Below are 27,199 nucleotides of genomic sequence, written 5' to 3' on the forward strand. Positions count from 1 at the left end.
GGGATTTCGATGGGTGATTCGTGCGCTCCCCGTTAAATGTAGTCTGTATAACGGCGAAGCTGCAAGGGTGTGAAAATGTTTTCAGGCACAAAACATGATCCTCCTTAGATGCAGGGTGCCCGAGCATTTGAATGGGGTCTACACGCAATGAAAGCAGACGCTTCCCAATCCCACCCTGATTGTATGGCCAATGCAGTGAGAACGGGCATTGGAGTTGCAGAAGGGAACGCAGGGGAGAGCTGTACTCTCGGCTCATGTTCCCATACTGAAAACGGTATTCCAACCTCCAGGAGCTCGTCCAACTAATTTAGGATATGGGAAGGTGACCTTTCACCGCCAAAATTTGTAGTCCCGGAATGATGACGCTTTTCCGGCTATAGTGTTCCTGAAATCTTTGTGTTTTTTTTAAATACATATTATCACCCTGCCTCCCCTCTCATCCCCTCCCCTCCTGGAGGCTGTTTGCAACAGGGAGGGTTCTGTGGGGGGGGAAAATCCTGTCACTCGCAATGCCCTGCCTAGGAATGCTACAGGTAAATCTTTCAATTTCTGCCCTGTCAGTCTGCAGCAGGCTCCCAGCTCCTGGCTTAGTCTGTGTCGTTATCTGGACCATTTTCCTGGCAGTTTCATTCTGTGTTTCTTTGCCTGTTGTGGAGAGAATGTATTGAAGGTAAATGTGTGTGTGTGTTTGTGTGTAGGTTGTCACATTGAAATGCAGTGAAAAAGGTGGTGGGGAGGGAAGAAGGAAAGTGATTATATTAGATTTCATGGAATTGATATGAATTTCAGCTCCCAGTCTTGTATTACATGGTAGGATTTGTAATATCCTTTCACAAGTGAAATAGAAAATCTGGCATCTTCGTGAGAAATGCTGAGCGGAGAGAGGATGCAGCATGATCTCTCCCTCTGTGTGTGGGTATGCGCTAAGTGCGGTCTGCCAGGCTTTTCGTTCTGCACGATGTGATCTCTCACGTTTCCCATGCCATTGCCTGTGGGTTTTAGGAGATTTCCAGCCGCCATATTTCCCCAGTGCATCTTCCCTGCAAATTAGCTGTGACTCCCTCCCCACCCTGCGGTGGGAGAGGGGGCAAATTAGCGGAATGTGCAAAGTTTGAGGGTGGGTGGGATGAAATGGGTTCTGCATTTTCTGTGCCTCTGTCTCTCTGTGTGGGTGGGTGGGTGATTGAAACTCTGCTTTTAAACCAGCAGACCCTCACACTCTACTCCCTTTCCCCACCCCCCTCTGGCAACTACCCCTCCCTGTCCACTACAACTTTGTGCCTCTTCACCACCACCACCCCCACCACCGCCTTCTCCCCCCCCCACCCCTCAACACCGCCCTCTTCCCCCCCCACCCCCCACCACTGCCTTCTCCCCCCCCCCACCCCCCACCACCGCCTTCTCCCCCCCCCCCACCCCTCAACACCGCCCTCTTCCCCCCCCACCCCTCACCACCGCCTTCTTCCCCCCCCCCACCCCTCACCACCGCCTTCTTCCCCCCCCCCACCCCTCACCACCGCCTTCTTCCCCCCCCCACCCCTCACCACCGCCTTCTTCCCCCCCCCACCCCTCACCACCGCCTTCTCCCCCCCCCCACCCCTCACCACCGCCCTCTCCCCCCCCACCCCTCACCACCGCCCTCCCCCCCCCACCCCTCACCACCGCCCTCCCCCCCCCCACCCCTCACCACCGCCTTCTCCCCCCCCCCACCCCTCACCACCGCCCTCTCCCCCCCCCCACCCCTCACCACCGCCTTCTCCCCCCCCCACCCCTCACCACCGCCTTCTTCGCCCCCCCACCCCTCACCACCGCCTTCTTCGCCCCCCCCACCCCTCACCACCGCCTTCTTCCCCCCCCACCCCTCACCACCGCCTTCTTCCCCGTCCCCACCCCTCACCACCGCCTTCTCCCCCCCACCCCTCACCACCGCCTTCTCCCCCCCCACCCTCACCACCGCCTTCTTCCCCCCCCACCCCTCACCACCGCCTTCTTCCCCCCCCACCCCTCACCACCGCCTTCTCCCCCCCACACCCCTCACCACCGCCTTCTCCCCCCCCCCAACCCTCACCACCGCCTTCTCCCCCCCCCCAACCCTCACCACCGCCTTCTCCCCCCCCCACCCCTCACCACCGCCCTCTCCCCCCCCCACCCCTCACCACCGCCCTCTCCCCCCCCCACCCCTCACCACCGCCTTCTCCCCCCCCACCCCTCACCACCGCCTTCTCCCCCCCCACCCCTCACCACCGCCTTCTTCGCCCCCCCCACCCCTCACCACCGCCTTCTTCCCCCCCCCCCCACCCCTCACCACCGCCTTCTTCCCCCCCCACCCCTCACCACCGCCTTCTTCCCCGTCCCCACCCCTCACCACCGCCTTCTCCCCCCCACCCCTCACCACCGCCTTCTCCCCCCCCACCCCTCACCACCGCCTTCTTCCCCCCCCACCCCTCACCACCGCCTTCTCCCCCCCCACCCCTCACACCTCATCCCCCACCCCTCACCCCTCACCCCTCATCCCCCACCCCTCACCCCTCATCCCCCACCCCTCACCCCTCATCCCTCACCCCTCACCCCTCACCTCCGCCTTCTCCCCCCCCCCACGCCTCACCACCGCCTTCTCCCCCCCCCACGCCTCACCACCGCCTTCTCCCCCCTCACCCCTCACCCCTCACCCCTCACCCCTCACCCCTCACCACCGCCTTCTCCCCCCCCACCCCTCACCACCGCCTTCTGCCCCCCCCCACCCCTCACCACCGCCTTCTCCCCACCCCCACCCCACACCACCGCCTTCTCCCCCCTCCCACCCCACACCACCGCCTTCTCCCCCCTCCCACCCCACACCACCGCCTTCTCCCCCCCCCCACCCCTCACCACCGCCTTCTTCTCCCCCCCCCACCCCTCACCACCGCCTTCTTCTCCCCCCCCCACCCCTCACCACCGCCTTCTCCCCCCCCCCACCCCTCACCACCGCCTTCTCCCCCCCCACCCCTCGCCACCGCCTTCTCCCCCCCCAACCCCTCGCTACCGCCTTCTCCCCCCCAACCCCTCGCCAACACCTTCTCCACCCCCCACCCCTCACAACCGCCTTGCCCACCCACCACTTCCTTCCCCCCCTCTCTTACCCCCCCTCTCTTACCCCCCCTCTCTTACCCCCCCTCTCTTACCCCCCCTCTCACCCCCCCCTCTCTTACCCCCCCCTCTCTTACCCCCCCCTCTCTTACCCCCCCTCTCTTACCCCCCCTCTCTTACCCCCCCCTCTCTTACCCCCCCCTCTCTTACCCCCCCCCTCTCTTACCCCCCCCTCTCTTACCCCCCCCTCTTACCCCCCCCCCCTCTTACCCCCCCCTCTCTTACACCCCCCCTCTCTTACCCCCCCCTTACCCCCCCCTTACCCCCCCCTTACCCCCCCCTTACCCCCCCCTTACCCCCCCTCTTACCCCCCCTCTTACCCCCCCTCTTACCCCCCCCTCTTACCCCCCCCTCTTACCCCCCCCTCTTACCCCCCCCTCTTACCCCCCCTCTTACCCCCCCCTTACCCCCCCTCTCTTACCCCCCCCTTACCCCCCCTCTCTTACCCCCCCTCTCTTACCCCCCCTCTCTTACCCCCCCTCTCTTACCCCCCCTCTCTTACCCCCCCTCTCTTACCCCCCCTCTCTTACCCCCCCCTCTCTAACCCCCCCCATCTTTCCCCCCCCATCTTTCCCCCCCCATCTTTCCCCCCCCATCTTTCCCCCCCCATCTTTCCCCCCCCTCTCTTACCCCCCCCTCTCTTACCCCCCCCTCTCTTACCCCCCCCTCTCTTACCCCCCCCACTCTTACCCCCCCCACTCTTACCCCCCCCACTCTTACCCCCCCCACTCTTACCCCCCCCACTCTTACCCCCCCACTCTTACCCCCCCCACTCTTACCCCCCCCACTCTTACCCCCCCCCACTCTTACCCCCCCCCACTCTTACCCCCCCCCACTCTTACCCCCCCCCACTCTTACCCCCCCCCACTCTTACCCCCCCCCACTCTTACCCCCCCCCACTCTTACCCCCCCCCACTCTTACCCCCCCCACTCTTACCCCCCCCACTCTTACCCCCCCCACTCTTACCCCCCCCACTCTTACCCCCCCCACTCTTACCCCCCCCACTCTTACCCCCCCCACTCTTACCCCCCCCACTCTTACCCCCCCACTCTTACCCCCCCCACTCTTACCCCCCCACTCTTACCCCCCCACTCTTACCCCCCCACTCTTACGCCCCCCACTCTTACGCCCCCCACTCTTACGCCCCCCACTCTTACGCCCCCCACTCTTACCCCCCCACTCTTACCCCCCCACTCTTACCCCCCCACTCTTACCCCCCCCACTCTTACCCCCCCCACTCTTACCCCCCCACTCTTACCCCCCCCACTCTTACCCCCCCCACTCTTACCCCCCCCACTCTTACCCCCCCCACTCTTACCCCCCCCACTCTTACCCCCCCCACTCTTACCCCCCCACTCTTACCCCCCCACTCTTACCCCCCCACTCTTACCCCCCCACTCTTACCCCCCCCACTCTTACCCCCCCACTCTTACCCCCCCCACTCTTACCCCCCCACTCTTACCCCCCCCTCTCTTACCCCCCCCTCTCTTACCCCCCCCTCTCTTCCTCCACTACCCCCCCTCTCTTCCTCCACTACCCCCCCTCTCTTACCTCCCCCACTACCCCCCTCTCTTACCTCCCCCACTACCCCCCTCTCTTACCCCCCCCACCACCCCCCTCTCTTACCCCCCCCACCACCCCCCTCTCTTACCCCCCCCACCACCCCCCTCTCTTACCCCAACACCACCACCCCCCTCTCTTACCCCAACACCACCACCACCTTCCTTATCCCCCCCCCCACCCCAGAGGCTGCAGAACAGCCTGCTCTCTCCCCATCCTCTGTGATATCTTCCGCTCGAATTCAGTGCCTGCAGTCTTGCCCTAAAAATCGGGGGCGGTGGGGGCTTCTGTCGGTGCCAGGGTTTTGGGGGTGGGGTGATGTACTGAAACAAGCATTCTTTTCCCTCTTCACAATCCACCCCCCCCCCCCCCCCCCAAATTTCTACCCACTGCCCCAGATACCCCCAGCGCTAGGAGGACATAGAGAGAGAGAGAGAGAGAACTGAGTACATCTCTTGTAGAGCACAATCTGTGGAGCTTGCACTGGAACTGCAGTGATGAACTCGCTCCTGTTGAGTTGGTGTTACACTGCCAAAGGGATTCCCTAGGGGAATCAATGCAAGCATTTGTCGCTGCTACTTTATCAATGCATGGTTTTGACTGGAGGAATTGCACCCCAACATCATTCAGCCCATCAAAGCTGCTTCCCCCATTCAGTGAGATCATAGCTGATCTGATAAAGCTTAACTCCACTTTGCTGCTTTTCTCCCCCATAACCCTTGATTACCTGACTGACTGAAGGTTAAATAGACATTTTCAACATGATTAATGACAGCTGTCTGTGGTAAAGAATTCCACAGATTTAATACTTGAGAGAAGAAATTCCTTCTTGTCTCTCTCTGAAATGGGGGACTTTGTATTCTGAGATGGTGCCCTAGTCTGACCCACAAGAGGAAGCAAACCTTTCTACATCTACCCTGTCGTGTCCCTAGTGAATCTTGCATGTTTCAATAAGGTAACCTGTCATTCTTCTAAACGCCAATGAGTACAGGCCCAAACTACCCGACCTCTCCTCAAAGGACAGTCCCTCCAGCCCTGGTTTTAGCCTAGTGAGCCTTCTCTGGATTGCCTTCAATGGAGGGCATCTTGAGGTTTTAGCATCTGGCCGATATGTTGGAGTGGACCTGGAGAGATTGGTCAGGCACTGTCTTTGTGGTTAATGCTTGCAATGGATGTGAAAGCCCAGTTGATTCAGGATCTCTGTGCTTCTGCTGGATATTACATGAAATCACAGCAGGACTCCAGTCGGTGATTAAATATTTGACTGATTGGTATGCTGCCTTATTTAATGACAAACAGTAATAGACAGTAAAGCATTATGTATCTGAGAAATGTTGTGGTGTAATGGATGGGGAAGAATTAATTATTTGTATTAAATAAATTTGCTCATGTTTTCGCATGTTTAAATTATGAATGTTCAGTTTAATGGGACTGCATTTATGTTAGCTGAGACCGTGGCGTGTTGAAAATGGCACTGGCAGAGGAGAGGCTCTGACTGATGATCTGGGCCACAGGTTCAAATCCTAGCATGGCAACTGGCGGAAATTAAATTCTATTTGCAAAATCTGGAATGTAACTGGTCGCAGCCCTGATGTCTGAAACTGTGATGGATTGTAAAACCCTCCCCTCCTCCTCTACTGTCCTTTTGGGAAGGAAACTGCCATCCTTTTACCTGGACTTGCTTACATGTGACTCCAGACCCATAGTAATGTGGTTGACTCTTACTATTCCTCAAACAAGCCACTTGTGAAATTAGGGTCGGGCAACAAATATTGAACTTGCCTGTGAAACGACATGCTCTGAGAGAACAGGCACTGAATACTTCTTGTGTTGTTCCAGTAGCACAGCAGTGCTATCCCTCTGTTTTTCTACACTGCTTTTTGTGGATTATTTGAGTGACTGTTCACGTGTTTGTGTTGTCGTCACTCGGGGTTGGTGGCGGGGGGGGAGCGGTTCAGTTAGCTCAGTTAATTGTTTGGTTTGCAGTGTAGAGTGACAACACCAACGTGGGTTTGATTCCCACACACACAGGACTTTTCCCTCTCCACCTCTCCCCTCACCTGACACATGGTGACCCTCCAGTTAAACCACCACCAATCTTCTCTTTCTAATGGGAGAGCGACCCTCTGGGACTATGGTAACTTAACTTTTGTCTCTCACCCAAGATATTCATCTACTCTTGAGGCCTCATGGCTCTGGACAAGCTAGTGGGAGGGAGGCCCCCTGCAAATCATTCTGCGCACTCTGGAGTACTGAGATCTGATCGGCTCTCTCATGTTAACTAGGTCGGGAAAATTCTAAAGTTTGGAAGAATCTCCCAGTTCTTCTCTCGAACAGCAAGCAATGGGTTTTCAAGTTCTCTGTTATTGGGTTCTGAACACAATGGGAAGTTTATTTTTAAATTCTGCCATTATTTCTGGATGACTGCTCTGCTTGTTTTTTCAATAAGGTTTTTGTGTTCGTGACTGTCGGTGAGATTGAAATCTCTGGCAACTTGTCGCAGCGATGTAGGACTTAGTACGAGCACCAGGAAATGGCCATTTTTTTTTATGTGGAGATCAGGGGACTGTTCAGGTGAGAAAATACTGGTGGATCCAGACAGACACTTAACCAGTGTCAGAAAAATATATGTGAATGCTGATTAAGATACACAGTAAATATCCCTTGAGAGCAAAGACGATTAAATCACGAGTCAGAGATAAGTCACAAGGCCAGTTTTTTGGGTGTTGCTGTCTGGGCCAGTATTTATAGGCTATCCCCAATTGCCCTGGAGTAGTTAGTGAGCTACCCTTTTGAATTTTTGGGTTCCATGAGTGTAGATACACCCCACAGTGCTGTTAAGGAGGGAATTTCATGATTTTTGACTCGGTGACATATGCTTAAAAACACATACCAGCAGATTCAAGAACAGCTTCTTCCTCCCTGTTATCAGACTACTGAATGGACCTCGCAAATTTTAAATTTGCATGTTAACCTTGCTCTTAGTGCACCTTCTCTGCAGCTGTAACATTATATTCCTCGCTCTGTTCTATTACCCTGATGCATGTTGTATGGTACTATCTGCCTGTATTGCACGCAAAACAACACTTTTCACTGTACCTAGGTTCATGTGACAATAATAAACTAAATTAAGAAGGATAGGATGGTGAGTGGCTTGGAGGGCAACTTGGAGGAGATGGCATTTCTATGTATCTGTTTCTAGATGGCCGAAATTATAAATGAGGAAGTTGATGTCTAAGGAGCGTCGGTTAGTTCCTGCAGTTCAACTTGTAGATCCTACACACTCCTGGTGCTTTTCATGAGGGATGAGGGATGCGGAGATGCATGTTGCAGGTGCTGGACGTTGTGACAGTCAAGCAGACTCCTTGCTCTTGGATGGTGCTAAGCTTCTTGAGTATTGTTGGGGCTGCACTCATCCAGGCAAGTGGGGAGTATTCCATCACACTCCTGACTTGTGCCTTGTCGATGGTGGGTATCATATTTCGTAGAGTACAAAGTGCCAGAGAGTGGGAAGTTGTGTGATTTGAGAATGAATGGAATAGAGTAGGAGTGGGAAGCTTTTCAAAGGAACTTGTCCTTTCATTATCTTATTGTAGTATGCAATTAAATGGCAAGGCTAACACTAGGTTGTGTAATTAACTGTTGAGTACAAGGGCTCCTGAGGTTGTACTGATGTTTTCCTGGGCACTGGTCGGAGGAATGTTGGCCGATTTATATTGGACTCTTGCCAGCAGACCACAAAACCCCGGTTTGTTTGTGGAGGGTAAAGAATGACGATGAGAATTCCCAAAGTGAAGTGGATAAGGAAGTATTAGAAAACATCGAGCTACAGTGTGTGGAAAGAAAACAAGCGGGGAAGAAGCTTTCATAAAATATTAAATCATGCTGTTAAAGTAAACCTCATGAAATATGGGTCAGAAGACAACAGGTGGAACTGCGAGATAACAAGAACTGCAGATGCTGGAGTCAGAAAGAACACGTTGTGGAGCTGGAGAAACACAACAGGCTAAGGGGCATCAGAGGAACTGCGAGTAGAGACGATTTGAACAAAGTCTCTTTACTGATCGATGTTTGTACTTAACATCTGCGCTGACAATTAAAGACCAAGCTAATAAGAATGGTGTGGGTGAAATTAGACAATATCCAGGATGAGAGGGATGGGTGGTTGTCTAAAGTTGGGGTATTTGAGCGCTGGGCCATCTTTGGGCAGATTGACTGTTGCTTTTTCTTCCCTGTGTGATCAGAGATATATTTGATTCTGAAATTGTTTGATGTAAAAGAGACCCTGAGAATGTGATGCATAAGACATGGTCCCGCATCCATTGATTTCTTAAGAGACCTGAGCCTTAAATAGAGTGACTGCATAATACCTACAAGAGACAGAGTAATTCACCAAGGTTCCATTAACAGCTCCTTCCAATCCCCATTATCTAGAAGGACAAGGGCAGCAGGTATGTGGGAAACGTTACCCCGCTGCAAATTGCTCCTCAAGACACCACCCTGATTTGGAAATACATTGCCATTCCTTCACTGTCGCTGAGTCAAATCCTGGAATTCATTTCCTAAGGGCATTGTGGGTCAACCTACAGATTGTGGGCTGCAGGGGCCCAAGAAGGTGGTTCATCAGTTCTTTATTAAGGGCACCAAGAGACGGGCAATAAATGTTGGCCCAACTAGTGACGCCAAGAGGGATATCCATAAGAACAAGACGAACTGAACCTTCAAAGCACCTCATTCTGTCAGGTGAAGCGAATCAATATCATCTCTGAAAAGCACACCAAATCCTGAACTCCAACCGAGAGGCACTGAGTCAAAAACTGAGACGTTATGCTAAATCTTCACACTATACTTGTTCGAATTTGTTTACAATATTCTGTCCAATTCTGGGCACAAAGTTTTTCAGGGGAATGTCAATATCATCGAGTGATGCAGAAGAAATGGTACCAAGAATGAAAAGCTGAGTTATTTCACAATATTGGACAAACCAGGATTCTGACCGAGGACAGGTTGAGGGAGTGGGCAGGTGCAGTGTAATGTGCCTAAATGGCGAGTTATAGATGTGGATACACAAAGAGATCTGGGTTTCCTTGGCTAAGTTGGCAGTGAAGTACGACGCTCCAGCCAGAGGCCATCTGCACCACCTGTTCTTTGTCTTTTTTTTCTCCCCTCTCCACTTTGCCTGCTTTCTCTACCTTCTCCTGGCATCCTAAGCTGTGATGCCTGTGACCAGTGGCCCATTGCAGAGTGGATAGCGGCCAGGGCTCAGACCATGTGGAAGCCCCCTGTCTGCTGCAGAGAGCCCTTGGAGGGAGACTGTGACGTTTGTCTCTTTAATTTAGCTTCTCGTTTTTTTTTCTGACCAATGGTTATACTATGTATTAGTGTAATGTAATTTTTCTTCTTCGTTTCTCTATTCTGTAATTAAGGATTGTACTTATGTACTTTTGTAACTAAGATGGTACTGTAATCAGCGACTTAACAATTTTTCACTGTACTCAGTTGAGTTGATGTGACAATGAAGTTAATTTAATTGAATTCCTTGTAGACCAGGTCAGTGGTTGCTACACCCAAGTGTCTACTTCCAGTCTGGATGTGAAATGGTATACTGGTCTCCAATGCAAGAGGATTTGAGTTCACAAGTTGGGAATGTCTTCCTGCAGTTAGACAGGGCTTTAGTGAGAGCACACCAGAATATTGTGTGTAGTGTTGGCCTTCCTACCTAAGAAGAAAGGAGGTTCACCAGGCTGATAGCAGGAATGGCAAAACTGTCTTGTGATTGGAGACATCTCCAACGTTTGGTCAAAATGTAAAATTCTTCACCACACAAGGTCCAATCACTGAGTGTACTAAAAAAGATTGATAAATGTGTGTGGATACTAAAGATAACGAAGAGCATGGAGAGAAAGTGGTGGTATGGGCCACTCTTTCTAGTTTCTGTGTTCACTTTGAGTGTGTAGAAAAACCAAGGAGAAGTTTAACTGAAGCTTTCAAAATGTTTTGATTGAGGTTTTGCTGGTTGTTCAGTAACCAGAGGTCGCAGATTTAAGCTACTTGCTGACAGAACAGTAGCCACTGAGGAAAGGATACCTTGTTGTTTTCCCCTGAGTGGCAAGTTATTGAGATCTGGAATATGCTGCCTGAAAACGAGATGGAAACAGAGTCAGGAGCCACTTTTACAAAGGGGAATTGGACAGATCCTCAAATGAAAAAGATTGCAAGATTATGGCAAAGAGTAGGGAAGTGTGACCAGGATCGTCTCATGGTGGTCCCTCAGACTCTCAGAGTAAGGAGCGGGAGAGGTGAGTGAATTCATTGAAAGGTGAGGGAGGTGGTATATGAAAGCTAGAAGCTGTAGAGAGGAAAAACCTAATTTGTGTCTGTTTTAGTAAAAAAGCAGATTCCACTTTGGCAGTTAGTCATTGGCCTGTCAGAGTCTATGAAGGGTGGCACACCTTAGAGTCAGACAGCACAGAAGGGACCTTTGCACTGACCTGTCTACGTGAGTCCCACTTTCCAGCTGTTGGCCTGTAGCTTTGAATGTTATGATATTTCAAATGCTCATCCACATACTTTGTAAAAGTTGTTAGGTTTTACACCTCAGTTCCTCACCCATAACCAGGACCACCACGTTTCCCCCCGCTCCCCAAAGAAAAGTGTTCTTCCTTCTTATCCCTCTCATACAACCATAGTGATACAGCATGAAAACCAACTATTCAGCCCAACCAATCTGCACTGAACATAAGCCCAAACTAAGCTAGCCCCACCTGCCTGCTCTGGCCCATATCCCTCCAGAAATGTCTTATTTGTGTACTTATCCAAATTCTCTTGTCAGCCCTCCCTCATCTGCCTCGATTCAAAACCAGCTGCAGCTTTTAGTGAAACCAGGCAGAGGACAAATTGGATAGTTCGGTCAAGAGGGCCAGCAAGGAGCAGGATGGACCAAATGGTGCTGCATCTTTCACCAGCTGCTTTGTCACGGAAGCCGGAGCTGAATTCTCTCACGTTGCTGTTGGGGGGAACAGAAAGACCAAACTTTCAGGTTGTGCTGGTTTTTGCTGCCTGTGTTGCTGCGAAACAAAGTGTGAGCCCCTGAGGTGCTTTCTGACATTCCTGACTCTAGGGTCTATGTGAAGCGGCGAATCTGTTCCGTCCAGATTATAACAAGTGTATCAGTGGAATAAAACTCTGAAGTAGGTTATTAAAAGTAGTTTGGTGTACAAGCGTGAATCAGCCCACAGTATTCTGCCAAAGTGTAAACACTTTCTTTTTTTAATCTTCTGTGATTTGCTGACTTGCCCTGTTTTAAAATTACTTGGGCCGAGGAAGGGCTGTTGCTTCGTTGGGGGTTAAACCTAACCAGAAAGTCTGCTGCTGTCAGCAACTCAATGTTTGCACATTCGTGGGACAGGGATTTAAACTTTATATGTGGTCTGCAAATCTCCACTGCAGGTTTCAGGGTCACACAGATGCACCAAGCTCCACTGTGCTGTCGAGGGTGTGTACGTGCCCCCCCCCCCCCCCCCCCCCCACGACCCCATTTATAGATCAGCAACCTGTCTCTGAGACTTTGTTTCTAGCATGTCTCGCACCCCTGGGTTCTCTTTGCTGCTCCACTACTGAGTGAAGCACATCATCCAGGCTGAGGGAGTGCAGCACTGCTGCAGGAGCTGTTTTTCGGGTGCGACACTTGTCAGATCACAGCTGGCCTAATTGTGTCCGGTATGGGAACCCACCCCCGTTATAGCGACGGCATTGAATGCATTGGAGACAGTGCAGAAGCGATTTACCAGAACGGTTCGAGAAAGCAGAACCTTCAGTAATGAAGCTAGGTTGAAGAAGTTGGAGAGAGAGAAGGCGTCTGAGAGAAGAGCTGATAGAAGTTTTCAAAATCATGAGCGAGGGCCAAGAGTAGACAGAAGTTGCTCCCATTCATGAGAGGGGCATGGATTAATAGTGATGTGAGAAAGAAATTGTACCACCCAGGGAGTAGCTAGGGCGTAGAATGCACTGCTTGGAAATATCTTCGAGGCAATTTGGGGAGGTTGGTTATTTGGATAGAAATGATGGGCAGGGCTATGGGGAAAAGGCCAGGAGATTGGCAGTAGATAATGAGACCTCTTTGAAGAGCTGCACAGGAGCAATGTGATTTAAGACCAAGACCTCTAACTGGCCCTTTGATAGTTGTTCTCGCTGTCTGAGCTTGAGCAAGCATACCCATGATGGTAATGTTGTTAGTCTTAGCCCTGGTACACAGCTTGCTTCCTTTCACATTGGAGAGCTTCACTCATGTTCAACTTCTCTTAAGTTTTGGACTTCCAGGGAACTCCCAAGGTCAAATAACGATTATTTTGAATGTGATTCTTGTGAAAGCCGAAGCTGGAGCTAAGCTTTGAATGGGAAGTTTGCTCAAATGGGTGATGGATCTGAGCAGTTACTCTGCGTCTACTGGTGGCTATTGAGGGATACGTGGCTTCTATCTAGAACCTACCAGAAAGTACCTTCGCTCAGGACCAAGTGAACTGGTCCAGTCAGCAAGAGTGGCTGACTTTGGGGGTGAATCACCAGCGATCACATCTGCCCTCTTGGCTGTGTCGGTCTCTACTTGTTGACCAATTGATGTCACTATCTTTTTTAAAAAAAGAACCAGATTATCTCATCAGTATCATGCCTCAGTGGAATCTTGCTGTGTATAACTCAACTGCTGCTTTTCCTACACAACATCAGTGACAACTCCTCAGTAACACTTCATTTAGCCTAGAGGTTGTGAAAGGCACTAAAATGCAAGTTCTTTCCATTCTCTGGACGAAAGTTAAGATGTTGTAAGTGTCCAGTTGCTAATTCCGGATCCATTCGGACCTGAGCTCTAATCCCACCACAGCGTATGGTCGAATGTGAATTTGAAACAAAATTGTGTTAAGAGATTGGAAATCCAAAGTGGACTGTGGGGGAAAAGCCCATCTGGTTCACTTATGTCCGTACCTCTTCTGGCCAATGTGGTTGACTCTTAACGGCCCTCTGGGCAATTAGGGATGGGCAGTAAATGCTGGCCTGGTTGTGTGTGTGCCCTCAACCCTCGAATGAATTTTAAAAGAAGCTTTTGCTTCTCTGCCCTAGGATCTCATCATGTGACTTGGTGTTGAATTTTATTTGAGCTCCTGTCACCAATCACATCCGCTTGTGCTACAGGTACGAGATTTTGTGTGTATGACAGGCCTGTAAAGAGCAGTGAGAAAGATGGCAACAGAGGGTTACTACCTTCCCCCGTTCAGGGGGTATTCAGCTGGGTGTGAGGGTGGGGACCCTGATACTTCCAGGCCTCTGCATGGTTAATTATGAGGCCTGCATTAGGCTATTTCGTCCTGCTGAGGCCTACCCTAAGGCTTTCTGATATTTAACCAGCTGCAGGCATTCCCTGGGAGTCCCCATACAGGAAGCTTTTGAAGCAAGACCAGGGCTGGAAGCCTCTCAATCAAAGACATATGCATTGAGGGACCCACTGTGGGGAGGCGGTGGCTAGCAGCTCTCCATAGCCCCTCAGCCTGGCTGTGAGGCTGGTTCCTGAACAAGGAAGACGCTGGGAAGGCTCGATGGGCGTGGATCATTAGAAACGGTTAGGTGCAGCACACTTTTTTGGCCCAGTGTAGTTGAATGGTTGGAGAAGGCAGAGAATCTGCATCAGAAACTATGGCAGGATTTAAGGGGAATGAAAAATTGAATGGATTCTTGTTTGGCGGCGAGGGTGCTGGAGTGACAGTTCGGCCTGTTTTAAGTACGGGACTTGTTAAAATGGTAGCTTAAATTTCGCAGTTAAAGTTTGCACAGTGTCTGGATACAGGGAGGCCATTTAGAACTGTCATGAGGAGAAATGTCTTCACCCAGAGACTGGTGAGCCTGTGGAATTCTCTGCCACAGGATGTGGATTCAGCCAAAAAAAAGAGTGGTTTTTGTTAAGGAGTTAGCCCTTAGGTCTAAAGGGATCAGTGGGTCTGGGGGAGAAAGCAGGAACAGGGGACAGAACCGGATGATCAGCCATGATCATATTGAATGGTGGAGCAGGTGTGAGGGGCTGAATGGCCTACTCCTGCTATTTTCTGTTTTCTATGTTTGAGTCTTTGAACCCTGTTACTCTGGCATTGTGTCCCGATTCCAATTGTGAGGAATGTTGTGTGACTTTCTCTTTTCCATGTATGAAGGCTGGGGGTGGAGGGGGGTGTAGTTGATGTGCGGTTTGCAGCGAACCCCTGGCGTATGATTGGAATTGACTGCTCTGATGTGGCGGTGATTTTGTTTTTGATATTTCCCTTCTTGGGGTCTGCAAGAGCCAGGTAACGTCTGTGCGAGGTGACTGACACACCGGGACATTGCTGCAGTGAAGTGCTCCCACTCTCACTGTTCACAGTTTTAGGTTCTGATCACAGCTGTCCAGACCCGGCCATGGTACAAGACGCAGACCCCTTCCCTGCTTTTCCCTTTGATCCTGACTCCTGTAACATGGAGATCAGGCCATGATTACACAAATATCGAGACAGTGATGATTTTTGTCTCTAATCTAAGCTGAAGATGAATAACTGCCGGTCTGCTCAGAGATTAAATAGGCTGACCAAGTGCTTGTTTGTATGTAATCAGGAAACCTTGATTCAATTTACTTCCATTTACTTCCTCCCTCACTTGAACTAAATGGATTGGCCCTCAGCTTTGAGGAGTCTGGTGGGGGAGGCAGGGACCGCGATGAGTAAAGGAGCTGAGGTTCTTGTGGTTTTGACTCCCAGATTTTTAAAAATAAAATTTACTCGTGTGGCATGGTCGTTGCTGGCTGGCCGGCGTTTATTGCCCGCCCCTAGCTCCCCTTGAAGTGAGTTGGCCTGCCAGGCCATTCCAGAGGGCTTTTGAGAGTCAGCCACATTGCTGTGGGTCTGGAGTCACATGTAGGTCAGACCAGATGAAGGTGGACATTATAGTGAGCCGGATGGGTTTTTCGACAATCGACATTGGTCGATTCGTAATTCTAGATTTGATTTGATTTCTATTTTTCAAAATTATTGAATTCAAGTTCCACCATTTGCCATGGTGGGTTTTGAACCTGGGGTGCCCGGAACATGAGCTGAGTTTCTGGATAAAGAGTCTCGTGATAAAACTACTTGTTGCCATTGGAGCTGGGCTGAGCTGTGCCCTTGAATTGGGCAGTATAATGCAGCATACCTCAATCCCTGCTCCTTTTAATGGGGGAGCAGTGGGGTATTTGAGGCTGCGGGTGGGAGGGGAAGACGGGGAGGGGGATAAAAGGGATGGGGTTGTAAGCCAGATCAGAAAATTGCCAAGGTGGGCACAAGATGGCACAGGTCCAGGGCTGGCAGCAACAATGAAGACAGGGGGGGTATGTATGAAGCTGGTTCCTTCTGGGGCAGGGTGAATCTCCAAACCATGAGAATCCTGTGCCTAATTCTCCACGCCTCCAGCCTTCTCGACTTGTAGTTCCAGCACATTTTACTCAGTTTCCAGTAGCTTGTTGACTGAGGAATTCATCTCCATTACTAATGCTTAAATTGAATCACTCTCTTTCTTCTGCCCCTCTTTCCTATCCCCACGCCTCCTCATCCCATACGGAATCTAGTGTGTGGTTCCCCCCGACCCCACACCCCGACCCCAGTTATATTTCCTGCTTTCCCACTCATCCCACTATAGTTCCTCCGATCGCTGAGAGTCCTTGACACTGCATATTTGACGAGCAAGTGTGTTTTTTTGGGAATGAGAAACTTGGCAAGGGGTTGCTCTGTGTACAGAGGGAGGGCAGGCCATCGTTTACAGTTCAAGAAGACAAAACGCTTTTATTTTTCTCTTGTGAAACTCACATCGGAAGATGTTGTTGTCTCCAGTTGATGAGAATGATTTAATAATAGGGAACAGATGTGAACTTGGAACCGAAAGAATCCTGATTTTTATTTTTAAGTGGGTCTCTGGAAACTGTGCGCGCTTTGTAGCAGCATGGACCCCACCCTAATCACTGAAATCTGGGCATTGTTTTAATTATCTTCCCAGCAGCGGGAATTCATCTCCACTCACTTTGGAATGAAGCAACGACTTTCACTGATGGCTTGTTAGATTTATTGAAGTTGCAGAGCAAAGCAGTCAGGCTGAATGGGACCAGTACTGGCAGCATAGTCAGTAGTAAGAGCATAAAGAATAGGCCATTCAGCCCATCTGTCTTTTTTCAGTAAAATCATGGCAGATCCTGATTGTGGTTTCAACTCCACTTTGCTGCCTGAAGCCCCACCCCCACACCCCCCCCCCTCCCTCATTGCCCCTCTGGCTAAGCAGCAATCCATCCAACTCTACCTTCAATATTTTCAGTAATCCTGTGACCGCTGATCTCGGGGAAGAGAATTCCAAACCTTCACAATTCTCTCGGTGGGGAAATTCCTCCTTGTCTCCATCCTGGAAGGATTCTGAAAGCCTGTGCTTGCTGCAGGAGGGGCACTCGCGCCTTGCAATGTCTTGGTGCCTCTGTCATGGTCTTTGATGCAGCTGGTCACTCTCTCTGTCACAGAGCCATGTGTTGGCTTCCTGTCGATCGCTTACCACCCCTCCACCCCCAACTCGCTGTGCTGCGAGTCAAGGCTCTCTCTGCTCTTGCTACTTTGCCATTTGAGTCGGACAGCAAGAGAAGTGAAGACCAGGGCAGCAAGCAAGAGGTGTCCTACAGAGTCATGTAGCACTGCAACAGGCCATTTGGCCCAACTTGTCCATGCTGATCAGGTTTCCTGAATTTAACCACTCCACCCAAATTCACCATCATTTACTCTATCACTGCGTTTCCCATGGTCAACCTGCGCATCTTTGGACTGTCTGAGGATGTGCGCTGGGTGAGAGCACTGTTTGAGGCTACCGACTCCATTCAACAGGCTGATAATGGCTGTGAAGAACCTGTTCGTGAACCAGCTGGTGCGTGTGCTCAGGTTTCTGTGTTTTCTGTCTGATGGAAGAGGTTGTAGGAAAGCATTACAGATGTGGAAGGAGTCTTTGATGTTGGCAGCCCCTATGTGGCAGTGAACCATGTAAATAGAGTCCATGGATGGAAGGTTGGCTTCCATGATGGCCTGGGCTGGGCACACCACCTTCTGTAGATTCTTATGGCCCTGGGCAGCACAGTTGCTGTACCAGGCCGCTATGCACCCGGACAGTGTGCTTTCACTGGTGCATCTGTAAGTATTGGTGTGGGACCTTGTGGACAATCCTAGGTTGGAGATTTGAAATAAGGCTGATTACCCTCAAATCAGCTTGAAATTGCACACGATATATAAAAAATAACTAAGGTGGGAATAGTACCAGGCTTCGCGGGATGGATTGGAACAGCAAGGACAGAACTTAGACGCCCTTTAGCATCGTAGAGCTGTACAGCTTGGAAACAGACTCTTTGGTTCAACTCGTCCATGCTGACCAGATATCCCAAATTAATCTAGTACCATTTTCTGGCATTTGGCCCATATCCCTCTCAAACCTTCCTATTCAAGTAGCCATCCAGATGCCTTTTAAATGTTGTAAGTGTACCAGTCTCCTCCACTTCCTCTGGCAGCTCATTCCATGCACACATCACCCTCTGTGAGAAGATAGGGTAAAACCAAATATCAATCATCCATTCAAGGCCACCTCAATCATCATTTATATTTCTGTCGGCATCATCGATATCGCCTTATCCCCACATTGGTGTGTGTTATTGCAATAGGTTGTATAGTAGAATCAGTGTTACCCGAGAATCACCAGTACAATGATTGTACCCTGTTATTCTAGACCCCTCCCAACACACATGCACGCACACGTGAGCGCATACACACGCGCGTACAAAACATCTGTATCCATTCCCCTTGGAATCTTTCCTGTATGTTTCACTCGGATCATCTCTGAGAAATTCCTCTTTGTTTTACCTCTCTTGCCATTCACGCTCCTCCTCCACCCATTTTCCTTTTAGCAACTCCTGCGATAGAAATCGCTTCACTGTACGCTGTATCGTCCTTGGTTAGCATTAGGGAGCACTTTCTATCAGGCTATTGTCAGAGCTCCCTGGGAATCCCACTATGATTCACCTCATGCCCTCCTTTTGATCCCACCGGGATTAATATCTCTTAGTTGCATTGATCGTCCTGTGCTGAATTCCTGTCACACCTTCTGCCATTAATCTCTGTTACCCCTGTGAATGGTCTCTCTCACTCCTGGGCAATCGCTGTGTGATTAGTCTCTGTCATTCCTGGGGTGCCCCTTTGATTTATTTCTTGGAGATATCGTTTCCATTCTGGCTGACCTGAATCTCCCATTCTTTATATCCCAAAACATGGATTGTTTCCAAATTTTCCAATGATGTGGAACTACGTGGGAATGTGAGATTGAGTAGGAGGCTTCAAAGGGACGTTGTGAATCGTGAATAACATGGTAGATGGGATATACCATAACTAAGTATGAAGTTATCTACTTGAATAGAAAAAACAGTTTAGTTCTTCAGTGATTGAGAAGTTGAGTTGTGTTCCTGTGTGTGTAATGGTTTGCAAGAGTTTCCTTGTGGGTTGTTAGTGCTTGTGTCTCTGGCAAGCACCCTGGAAGGCAATTGATACGTTGGCCTTCGTCGCAAGGGTAGAGGTGTAGAGATGTTTTGTTACACTTGTACAGAGTCTTGGTGAGACCTTGCCTTCAATATTATGTATGGTTTTGGCCCCCTTATCGTATGAAGGATATACTCACTGTAGCGAGAGTGCCACAGGGGTTCTCAGACTGGGAGTGAGAGATCCATCGATCAGGAGAGACTGAGGTAAATGGGTCTGAAGAAAGGTCATTGGGCCCCAAATGTTAACTTTTTGACTTTTTGCCGCAGATGCTGATGAGTTTTTCTAGCAATTTCCACTCGTGTTTCTGGTTTCCAGCGTCTGCAGTTCCTTCAGTGTTTTTTTTTGAGGAAAATGGGAGTGTATTCGTATTTCAAAACATGAAAGGTGATTTGTCGAAAGTTAGAAAATACTCAGAGGACTGTACAGGGTGAACGTAAATAGGATGTAACCCCAGCTCATAAACTCCAAACCAGGGTGCACAAGCTCAGAACAGGAGTCGGCCTCTGAAGACTGAGATGAGGAGGAATTGCTTCAGTCAAAGGGTTGTTGATGTTCTCTACTGCCCCTCCCCTGAGGGCTATGAGAGTTCAATTGTTGAGCAGGTTCAAGATGGAGATCAATAGCTTTCCAGACGCTGCTGACATCACAAGCTTTGGGAATAGTGTGGGAAAACTATGCAGAAACAAATGGTCAGCCCTGACCTGTTTCACTGATGGAGCTTGACACTCTGAATTGCTGATCTTCCCGTTTAGCTAAAGACCAGCCTAGGAGGTGATCGCCATGGAGAGTTTTTTTGTTAATGTGCAGGAAATCAAAGGTAGAAAAATTTGAGATTTCTGTCTTCCCAGAACCTGTACACCTCTCCCAGATCCTCCACTTGAACCACATGCTGATCATGTGTGCTTCCAACCTAAAGGAGCAAGAAAAAATGGTGATGCACTCTGCTGGAGCAAGACCCTTAAAAGAATGTGAAAGTTTCTCCAGTTAGGCCTAGCTGATTGCTTTGTGTACTTACTGCCTGCAGCCACTGCTGTTCATAGAATCCCTGCTGTATGCGAACAGGCCATTTGGCCCATTTGAGTCAGCACTGACCCTCCAAAGAGCATCCTACTGCTATACCCAGTCCCTGGGACCATGCATTTCTCATGGCTAACCCACCTAGCTTGCTCATTCGTGGACACTATGGGCAATTTAGCCTGGTCAATCCACCTAACCTGCACGTCCTTGGACTGTGGGAGGAAACCGGAGCCCCCGGAGGAGACCCACACAGACACGGGGAGAATGTGCACACTCCGCACAGTCAGTTGCCCAAGGTTGGAATCGAACCCAAGTCCCTGGCACTGTGGGGCAGAAGAGCTAACCACTGAGCCACCGTGCTGCCGTTGCCAAGCACAAAGGTGAGCTGCGCTTCTGTAATGAAGCCAATGGCCTGGAATTTTCTGTCAAAGTGGCGTGGAGGCTAATGGTGTCCTCTGCTATTTAAGAGTGGATGCAACAGTGGTTTTGGGTGAAGGACAGATCTGGTACTGGAATATTCAGAAGTTTCTGTCAAGTGATGTTCTGCTCAACTGTTAACTTTGCAAAATATCCTCTTTGCTGTGGATCTTGCTGTTGACGTTGGACAAGTGTATTGTTGGTGTATTTACACAGTCAATATCAATCAGCTGAGTTAGTTTGCTTCAGTTTAACGTGGTGCATGTTATTTACTGCTGGCTAGCCTCTCTGGGGCTGAACATTTCCAACGGCAAGTTTGTAGTTTTCATTCCTTCCAATTTTAATTAATGAGTTAATGCAAACTTTTCTTTAATCTTTCCTTTTTCCTTTCTCTTGACCAGATCTTTCTTACCCTTTTAAAAATTTTTTTTGCTATTTGATTTAGTATTGAATTCATCCACTCTCTCTGATTTACTCCGCATTCTCAGTCACTGCAATTATTAATGTTGCAGTTCATCAGTCTGGTCAAGGATCAGCTGTTCACTCAGATTTTCACTCTGACACTGCACTGTTTTTATTCTGTTCAACAAGTCCATGCATAAAATTGTTTGGGGATGCAGCAGCAAATTAACTACATCACCCTGGCTGTTTTGATGTTCTGCTCTGAGAACAATCTACCTGGTCATTGTGTTGGGTGATCGGAATGGACTGCTCGACAAAATGAAGAGTTTTTTTTATCCTATTCATTTATGGGATGAGGAAGCCACTGGCTAAACTACCATTTATTGTTCATCGTTAATTACTCAAGGAGCAGTTAAGACTCAACCACGTTGCTATGGGCCTGGAGTCACATGTAGGCCATAACCAGGTAAGGGTGGCAGTTTCCATCTCTAAAGGACATTAGTGAACCAGTTAGGTTTTTCTGGAAACAGATGATGGATTTGTGGTCATCATTGGACTCTTAATTCCAGATATTTATTGAATCCAGACTCCAGATTCTACCTTGGTGAGATTTGAAGCCAGCTCCCCAGGACATTGCCTCGGTCTCTGGATTAACAGCAATGATACCACTAGGCCATTGTGAATTAGACATTCCAAATGGGATGTTAGCGTTTTGCAGTCCCTTCCCACGGCAGTTTGCTGTATACATAGAGAATCTTAGTGACGCAAAGATCACTTGATGTTATTTGATACATGGATAAAGTGGTTGGAATTAGTACAAGCATCTCATTTTCCACTTGATCACTGGGTAGCAGGTAGGAGATCTTTTTAACACAGAGGGTGGTGGTGGGATTTTACCCAGAAGGCAGAGGGTATCGGGAACCCGTAGTCCTCAAGGGTCGTGGAGGTGGGAGCCTTGACAATATTAAGGTGACTCGATGGACAGTTTGAAATGCACTTGCACACAAAGATACGGCCAAGTGCTGGGAAATGGGATTAGAGGAGATGGGAATGTGTTGACATGATGGGCCGAAGGACCTCAATCTGTGCTGTAATGTTGTATGTCGATGACTGTGGCCCGTAATTTTGATCACTGCCACGTTGACCTTGGGCTCCTTCATGTTTAACCAGAAGTGGAAAAGTTTGTAGAAAATAGCAGTAGAAAACGAACTGTAAAAGCTATTGTTCCTGACTGGAGGATCTGGAGCCTTCACTGTGTTTGAGGTGTAAGTGAGAATGCTGTTACTGAAGAGACTGAAGGCATTCCCAAACTCCCAGCATCTCTCTCTCAGCTGCTGTTTGCTGGCCCTCTTTACCCCCGAGAGAGAGAGAATTCCTCCACTGAATCTTAAAGGTTTCTGTGGCCTTGCCACAGGATTGTTTAGAAGGTGATGGAGTTTAGGGTGGCTGATTAATACACATAATCTTGAATAATAGTTTAGGGCTTACAATTTCCAACACACCTGTGGCAAAATGTGTGTCTCTGCCTATGTATGGACTAGTTTAGTTTGGGATTATGCTCAGCATGTTTCTGTGAGCCTCTGTCTCTGTGTGTGTGTGTGTGTGTGTGTGTGTGTGTGTACACGTGTGTACCTTCTGTGGAATTCTGCCTGGCAGGAAGCACTGCCACCCTGACACACCTACACGGCTCACGCGAAGAGGCGATTACAAGATGATAGTTGCCTGTTTGGCCAGGGTGTGACGCCTGTTTGGCCAGGGTGTGACACCTGTTCTACAGCAATCAAATTCAAAGCTATGACTTGAACCCCGAGCTTTTGGCCCAGAGGTAGGGACGTTGTACCATATACTGCCCCCTGTGTGGCCAAACCAGCATCAGTTTTCAGTTGATGTGAGATAACAATTTGGATTGTGTCAGGGAAGAATTTGAAGTGTGAGTTTACATTGGTCTAACTTTACGCTGTTGATTATTTGTCGTGGCAGATGCAGATTTGTTTTTGTTGGTCGCAAGTATATTTGTTCGCAGGTGTAGGCGTTGCTGACGAGGAGTGTAGCATCTTTAACTTCCTTTGAGCTGCTGCCTTGAACCCACGTTGTGTTTGGGAGGGAATTCCAGGATTTTGACCCAGTGACACTGAAGGAACTGGCTTGGAGGAGAACCTGCACGAGGGTGGCGTTCTCTGTATCAGCTGCCCATGTCCTTCTGGTTAGAATTGGTGGTGAATTTGGAAGGTGCTGTCGATGCTGTGGCCCATCAGCGTGACGTGTGTGGATCTGACATTCACAACAGTTACCAGAACCACTTGGATTTTCACCCTGCCTTTGACTTAAGAAACAATCCAAGATACTTCACAGGAGTGCAGTCAGATTAAAGGAATGAGCAGAAGTATTCAAAATGTTGGCTGAGGAAGTACACTTCAATTTTTTTTAACATATATTTTTCTAATTGACCTTTTCAGAGATATTATTTGCACACCTCTGGAGCAGGTGGGGCTTGAACCTGGGCCTCCAGGGGTAGGGGCACTAACACTGTGTCACAAGAGGGCCCAAAAGGGAGGAATTCACTCCTGCCTGGTACTGTCCACTCAGTGTACATCCATTTTAAGGGTGCATGTTGACACCGGACCTTTTTGAAATGTGTTCTGGCCTGTTTCTCGTGCAGGGGGACATTGTTACAGTGGCACTGTAATCTCTCCTTTAGACGGCCAGAAGTAAACAGCTTAAGTGTTGCTTTTAAAGTAAACCAAGCGAGTCACGAATGTGTGGAGTTAGGCTCACCCAGACCTGGAGGACTTTAGTTTTTCTTTCAGCGAGTTGGTGGTTTTTACTGGCTGCTGGAGCTAAAGTTCTTTGCTGCTCGGGTGAAGCCTGAGACAGAGAGGGTTCTCCTTAAAAATCAAAAGTGACAGTTTGTTTCTTTGTACGGGACGAGAGAGAGACAGCACGTGAGAATCCTAGCTGTTTAGCTGAATTGCCTTTGCCAAGGGTGTGTCATGGGATGCTGCCTGTATTGGAACAGTTGGTAATTTAATGCTTAACTAATACGCAATCATGTTAAGTATTTGAATAGAGTAAAGGTATGCCAGTTCTTTGTCTTGCTATATTTTAACTGTATTGTAAGAACAAGATGTGTTTTAATTAAAGCTTAGTGGTGGACCATCTGCAACAACACTGCCTTTCAATAAAAGAAATGATTAAAGTTAGGGTCTAGATTATCTCCATAAAATACTTTTACGAGGCAGTCCGGTCTCGTCCATAACAGGTGCCACTAAAGGACAGACAAAATGGCTGAAGACTCAGGAGTGGATGCAGTGGGCAACAGTTGAAGAAATGTGGTGGGTTTAAGAGAATAGGAGGCTTCAGTCTCCCTCCAGGGTTGGGTGGCTTAGCGTAGCGAGCGTAGTTGCCCCATTTAGCTTAGCATGGGTAGAACTGGCAGGTGAAGCAAACACCCGAGACACCTCAAAGAATAGACATCACATGGTGAAAAAGCTGGGGCTGGGAGTGGGTTTGCCGAATGTGGTTACGGAGGTGGAGTGTGGAGCTCACGGAGCGACCTGGAGCAGCAGCAGGCGGAATGGACTCCCTCCGCTGGAACGGGTAATGCCGTCACTTGGCGAAACGTGCTGACAGTCTGTCTGCACACTCGTGTCAACGTAGCACCCTACTGTGTGACTGAAAGAAACATATTGACTGTGGTCAGTTCCTGAAGTAGAGGTGCTGGTGTTGGACTGGGTTGAAATCTTACAACGCCAGGTTAGAGTCCAGCAGGTTTATTTGAAAACACAAACTTTCACAGCTCAACTCCTTCCTCTAGTGTAGGAGCAGAGCTGAGAAAGCAAGTGTTTTCAAATAAACCTGTTGGACTGTCACCCATTTTGTTGTGAGAATTTTGACCTTAATCTGTTCCTCCTCCTGCACTTAGTTGCCCCTTCTCCCTCCTGATTCTGCCCCATCTTCACCCTCTCTGTCTCTCTGCTGGTGGCTCACTGGCTCCAGAATGTTTGCTTGTGTCTTGGTCGTTTAGCTGACACAGGAATTGTTCAGCTCCACTTCGTCTCCTGCAGTAATTGAAAACGCTACTTAATTTGCTTACTTTCGAAAGGGGCTGGAGCTTTCAGAAAGAAAGAAAAGTAGGTCCAGAGACGGAGCAATTAACCCACAGACAGACAATCTGAGGGGTTTGTGTGTTTATGTTGAATTAAAAAGTGAGGATTTGTGTTTGTAAAACACCTTTTGTAACCTCACAATGTCCCAAAGTGTTTGAGAACCAGTGAGCGCTGTTCGGATGCATAATCTGAGCTGTGTGCTCTCACTTGACTAAGCTGCGCTCTACCTCGCCTAATAGTAGTAACTCAAGATCTTGCTGTTTGTGTTCCCTGAGATGTAGGAGCAGAAATAGGCCTTTCAGCTCATCGAGTCAACTCCGTTATTCCTCCTAGTTTTCAAATCCACTCAACTCTCCCTGTCTCTCTCATCTGTGTCAGGCCCACAAGACCCTGAGATCTCTCTGCTCCGACAACTCTGGCCTCCCATTGAATTCTGGTTTCTCTACCTCCAGTACTAACGGCTAGGCCTTCAGTTTGCCTGGGCCTCCCTAGACCTCGCCACTTTTTTGTTTGTCCCCCGCTTTTGAAGTTGCTCCGTAAATCCTACCACCTTTTGTTTTGACCCAAGCTTTTGCTCATTTGCCCTAATATTGCGTGCTGTGGCTCTCTGTTTGAGAGTTTGTCAGATAGCACTCCTGGCAGCGCAGTGGCCCAGCGGTCAACCCTGGTGCCTTAGAGTTCCAGTGACCCGTGTTTGATTCCAGTCTCGGGCGACTGCCTGCAGTTTGTGCTGTGTCTGCGTGGGGTTTCTCCCACAGGCCAAAAATGTGCAGGTTTGCTGGATTGGCCATGGAAAATGCAGGGCGACCGGGATAGGGTTTGGGGGAAAGGGGTGTCAGAGTGGGACGCCCTTCGGGGGTTGGTGTGGACTTGATGGGCCGAATGGCCTGCCCCCATACCTGAGGATTCTATGATGTTTGTTTGTCCTGCAAAGTGTGTGTGTGTGTGTGTGTGTGTGTGTGTGTGTGTGGGTGTGTGTACACAGGCGCGCACACCCACACACACAGGCTGGTAGGCATTGGAGATCCGGAGAAGAAACAGACATGCTGAGGCATCTGTGGACAGAGGATCAGTTAACGGCAAGATGTGCCTTCAGAACTTTGCCAGCATCGTTTTGTAAAATTTGACGATCAGGTAGATTCCTTTCATGATTGCTCAGTGGATATTCTGGATCAGTTGGCAGAGCGCCTGACTGTGAATCATACATCACAAAGTTAGAGTCTGCTTGTGAGGTTCTAATGTTAGTCTCTCTTCCTGTTCAGGAATCCTGTCGCCCAGTGTTCGGCGTGCCAGCTCATTCAAATTGTCAGAAGTCAGCAGGGGCCTTGTTCCTAAGGACCTTGAGGGTCCTTTTGAAATGGGACGGATTCTAAAGAGGCTGGGGGTGGGAGGGTGAGGTGTGGAAACATGTACATGTTGCAGTTACCTTAGCCTCTGAATGTTCACAGAAGAGGTGGCTGGTTCATCACAGTTGCAGGTAACTTGATGTTCTCCTGAGCTGTTTCTATTTTTGAGTTGGGCAGAGTTATTTGGGACCCTGGGACACGTTGGTCCACCCAAATGTCGTGGGGTCAGCTCACGCAAATGAGAGAAGCCTCCTACCAACTGACCATTGGACGTTCAGGCTTCCGTCGGCCTGAGGGCCCAGCATTAGAGTGAACCCCTGAGGCATCTTGGGGTGTAACTTTGACCTCTGTGGTCATGTGACACCAGGATGCCAGCTGCTGACCTCATGGAGTTCCCTATGAGTCACTGTCGGGACCACAACTATTCGCGTTCATGATCTGGACGAAGGATCTGAGGGCATTGTTACTAAGTTTGTAAATGACTCACAGTTAAGGGGATGGGCAGGAAGTGTTGAGGTAGGGTGGCTTCTGGACTTGGACAAGCTAGGACAGTGTATTCCATCTGCTGCTACTTTACCCAGTGTGTGGAGGTGTCAAGTTATGCAGTTTGGTTGGAAGAACAGAGGTGTCAAC

General features: G+C 49.5%; 1 protein-coding gene across 5 annotated transcripts in view; it reads left to right on the top strand.

Annotated features, from left to right (window-relative positions):
- The first annotated feature begins 391 nt into the window (after nt 1-391).
- The window catches only part of tln2b (talin 2b), a 357,717-nt gene continuing 330,909 nt past the window's right edge, over nt 392-27,199 (top strand). For 2 of the 5 annotated variants that reach the window (XM_059640207.1, XM_059640203.1), the window contains exon 1: nt 392-533. The gene's annotated coding sequence lies outside the window, so the exon portion shown is untranslated. Of the gene's footprint in view, nt 534-564; nt 671-7,136; nt 7,262-27,199 lie in introns of those variants that run through there. The other 3 variants (XM_059640204.1, XM_059640205.1, XM_059640206.1) reach the window with 3 other exon arrangements.

Source organism: Stegostoma tigrinum, chromosome 36 (assembly GCF_030684315.1).
Source record: "Stegostoma tigrinum isolate sSteTig4 chromosome 36, sSteTig4.hap1, whole genome shotgun sequence".
Classification (NCBI taxonomy): domain Eukaryota; kingdom Metazoa; phylum Chordata; class Chondrichthyes; order Orectolobiformes; family Stegostomatidae; genus Stegostoma; species Stegostoma tigrinum.